The sequence below is a fragment of the Protopterus annectens genome, chromosome 16.part0 (genome assembly GCF_019279795.1).
Source record: "Protopterus annectens isolate FY-2018-M chromosome 16.part0, PAN1.0, whole genome shotgun sequence".
NCBI classification, from domain to species: Eukaryota; Metazoa; Chordata; order Ceratodontiformes; family Protopteridae; genus Protopterus; species Protopterus annectens.
The window spans coordinates 859,086,211-859,091,138 of record NC_056750.1 but is presented as its reverse complement, the minus strand read 5'-3'; positions in this window follow the sequence as shown (position 1 = coordinate 859,091,138).

Below are 4,928 nucleotides of genomic sequence, written 5' to 3'. Positions count from 1 at the left end.
ACTGCCATAATGACTACTGTTGATGTGTGTATTATACTATAGTACCACTCCTGTTAGCCTCTACTGTCATAATGAAGATAGCAGACTTGTGTACTCCACTACAGTACTTCTCCCGTTAGCCTCTACTACCAGAATGACAACTGACTTGTGTATTATACTGCAGTACCTCTCCTGTTAGCCTCTACAGCCAAAATGATCACAGCTGACTTGTTTATTATGCCTCCACTGTCATAATGATGACAGCTGACTTGTGTATTATACACTACCTCTCCTGTTAGCCTCTACTGCCATAATGACAATAGCTGACTTGTGTATTCTACTACAGTACATATCCCGTTAGCCTCTACTGCCAAAATGACAGCAACTGACTTGTGTATTATACTGCAGTACCTCTCTCTTTAGACTCTACTGCCATAATGATGACAGCTGACTTCTGTATTATCTCATTACATCCGAGTGACGTCTCCAGGTGCATCTGCAGTTATCTCCTACTGCTCCTCTAGGCGTCAAATAGTACTTGCTTATACTTGCATTAATAATTCCAAAACTATGCTACATACAACATTTCAGAATATTTTATCTTTAAGCATACATGATGGCAAACACAACTGTATTGATATTTGACCTCTGTCCATGAGTATTTGTTAGAATTGTAAGGTGATAACTTCATTTTTAAAGGCTCAGGCCACACCCACTAGGACTTAAAGGTACACACTCAAAACAGTTGAACTGGAGTGAATGCAGTACCTCTCCTGTTAGCCTCTACTGCCATAATGATTACAGCTGACTTGTGTGTTATACTACAATACTTGTCTCATTAGCATCTACTGCCATAGTGAAGACAGCTTACTTGTGTATTATAGACTACCTCTCCCATTAGCCTCTACTGCCATAATGACGATAGCTGACTTGTGTATTATACTGCAGTACCTCTCCCGTTAGGCTCTACTGCCATAATGACGACAGCTGACTTGTGTATTATACTACAGTACCAGTCTCGTTAGCATCTACTCCCATAATGATGACAGCGGACTAGTGTAATTATACTACAGTACCTGTCATGTTAGCCTCTTCTGCTATAATGAGGACATCGGACTTGTGTAATTATACTACAGTACCAGTCTCATTTGCATCTACTGCCATAATGATGACAGCTGACTTGCGTATTATATTAGAGTACCTCCCTCGTTAGCATCTACTGCCGTAATGACGACAGCGTAAAGAGGACAACGGACTTGTGTATTATACTACAGTACCTCTCCTGTTAGCCTCTACTTCCATAATGAAGACAGCGGACGGGTGCAATATACTACAGTACCTCTCCTGTTAGCCTCTGGTGTCATAATGAAGGCAGCTAACTTATGTATTATACTACAGTTCCTCTTCTTTTAGCCTCTATTGCCAAAATGAGGACAGAAAACATTTGTACTATACTACAGTACCTCTCCTGTTAGTCTGTACTTCCATACTGATGACAGCTGACGTGTGTATTCTACTACAGTACCTCTCTTGTTAGTTTCTTCTGCCATAATGAAGACAGTGGACTAGTGTTATATACTACAGTACCTCGCTCATTAGCCTCTACTGCCATAATGACGACAGAAAACTTTTGTACTATACTACAGTACCTCTCCTGTTAGTCTGTACTTCCATACTGATGACAGCTGACTTGTGTATTATACTACAGTACCTCTACTGTTAGCCTCTACTGTCATATTGATGACAGCTAACTTGTGTATTATACTACAGTACCTCTCCTGTTAGCCTCTACTGCCATAATAAGAACAGCAGACTGGTGTATTTTACTACAGTACCTCTCCTGTTAGCCTCTACTGCCATAGTGAAAATACCAGACTTCCGTATTAGACCACAGTACCTCTCCTGTTAGCCTCTAATGTCATAGTGAAGACAGCGGACCTGCGTATTAGACCACAGTACCTCTCCTGTTAGCCTGTACTGCAATAGTGAAGACAGCGGACTTGCGTATTAAATTACAGTTCCTGTCCAGTTAGCCTCTACTGCCATAATGAAGACAGCGGACATGCGTATTGTACTACAGGACCTCTCATTTTAGGCTCTACTGCCATAATGAAGACAGTGGACCTGTGTATTAGACCACAGTACCTCTCCTGATAGCCTGTACTGCAATAGTGAAGACAGCAGACTTGCGTATTAAACTACAGTACTTCTCCTTTTAGTGTCTACTGTCATAATGACGACAGATAACTTGTGTATTATACTACAGTACCTCTCTTGTTAGCCTCTACTGCCATAATGACAACAGCTGGCTTGTGTATTATACTTCAGTACCTCTCCCGCTAGTCTATTCTGAAATAATGACAATAGCTGACTTCTGTATTATACTACAGTACCTCTCCTGTTAGCCTCCCCTATCATAATGACTACAGCTTACTTGTGTATTACACTACTGTACCTCTCCTTTTTAGCCTCTACTGCCATAATGATGATAGCTGACTTGTGTATTATACTGCAGTACCTCTCCTGTTAGCCTCTACTGCCATAATGATGACAGCTGACTTGTGTATTATACACTACCTCTCCCATTAGCCTCTACTGCCATAATGACGTTAGCTGACTTGTGTGTTCTATTACAGTACTTCTCCCGTTAGCCTCTCTTGCCAAAATGACGACAGCTGACTTGTGTATTATAGTGCAGTACCTCTCCTGTTAGCCTCTACTGCCATAATGATGACAGCAGACTTGTGTATTATAGTGCAGGACCTCCCCTGTTACCCTCTATTGCCATAATGAAGACAGCGGACTCGTGTATTGTACTACAGGACCTCTTCTGTTAGCCTTTACTGCCATAATGAAGACAGTGGACTTGTGTATTATACTACAGTAGGTTCATAGATTCATAGGAAGGTACAAGGCTATCTGCCCGAAGACATTTATAAGCCTAGCCAGAATGTATTGGCTTTCACAGTCCCCCCTTAGATTAGATCCCTGTGCCTCTGTCCAGCAGAGCCACTGAGTACCTCTCTGATTAGCCTCTACTGCCAAAATACCTACAGTTGACATTTGTATTATACTATAGCACCTCTCCTGGTAGGCTCTATTACCATAATGACGACAGCTGACTTGTGTATTATACTACAGTACCTCTCCTGTTAGGCTATACTGCCATAATGACGAAAGCTGACTTGTGTATTCTACTACAGTACTTTTTTCCGTTAGCCTGTGCTGCAAAAATGATGACAGCTGTCTTGTGTATTATACTGCAGTACCTGTCCTGTTAGTCTCTACTGCCATAAAGATGACAGCTGATTTGTGTATTATGCTATAGTACCTCTCCCATTAGCATCTACTGCCATAGTAATGACAGCTGACATATGTATTATAGTACCGGTCCTCTTCCATTAGCCTCTACTGCCATAATGACCACAACTAACTTTTGTATTATACTACAGCACCTCTCCTGTTAGCCTCTACTGCCAAAATGATGACAGCTGACTTGTGTATTATACAATAGCACCTCTCCTGTTAGCCTGTACTGCCATGGATGACAGCTGACTTGTGTTTTATACTACAGTACCTCTCCTGTTAGCTTCTACTGCCATAATGATGACAGCTGACTTGTGTATTATACAACAGCACCTCTCCTGTTAGCCTCTACTGCCAAAATGATGACAGCAGACTTGTGTATTATACTACAGCACCTCTCCTGTTAGCCTCTACTGCCATAATGACGACAGCTGACTTGTGTATTATACTACAGTACCACTCTTGTTAGCATCTTCTGCTATAATGAGGACAGCGGACTAGTGTATTATACTACAGTACCTCACATGTTAACCTCTTCTGCTATAATGAGCACACCAAACTTGTGTAATATACTACAATACCTCTTCTGTTTGCTTTTTCTGCCATAGTGAGGATAGTACACTTGTGTAACATACTACACTACCTCACCAGTTAGCCTCTACTGCCATAATGATGACAGTGGACTGGTGTATTATACTACAGTACCTCTCCTGTTACCCTCTATTGCCATAATGAAGACAGCGGACTTGTGTATTGCACTATAGGACCTCTCCTGTTAGCCTCTACTGCAATAATGAAGACAGTGGACTTGTGTATTATACTACGGTACCTCTCCTGTTAGCCTGTACTGCCATAGTGAAGACAGTGGACTTGTGTATTGTACTGCAGGACGTCCTGTGTTACCCACTACTGCCATAATGAAGACAACGGAATTGTGTATTTTACTACAGTACCTCTCCTGTTAGCCTCTACTGCCATAATGACTACAGTTGACATATGTATTATACTACACTACCTCTTCTTTTAGCTTTTACTGTCATAATGATGACAGCTGACTTGTGTATTATACTACAGTACCTGTCCCGTTAGCCTCTACTGCCAGAATGACAAAAACTGACTTGTGTATTCTACTACAGTACTTCTCCCGTTAGTCTCTGCTGTGAAAATGACGACAGCTGACTGTTGTATTAAAGTACAGTAACTCTCATGTTAGCCTCTACTGCCATAATGACGACAGCAGATTTGTGTATTAGATGACAGTAACATTATTGGTAGCCTCTATTGCCATAGTGAAGACAGCGGACCTGTTTATTAGACCACAGTACCTCTCCTATTAGCCTGTACTGCCATAGTGAAGACAGCAGACTTGTGTATTATACTGCAGGACCTCTCCTGTTACCCTGTACTGAAATAATGAAGATAGCAGACTTACATATTGTACTACAGGACCTCTCATTTTAGGCTCCATTGCCATAATGATGACAGCTGGCTTGTGTGTTATACTATAGTACCTCTCCTGTTAGCCACTACTGCCATAATGACTACTGTTGATGTGTGTATTATACTATAGTACTACTCCTGTTAGCCTCTACTGCCATAATGATGACAGCTGACTTGTGTATTAACCTACAGTAGCTGTCTCA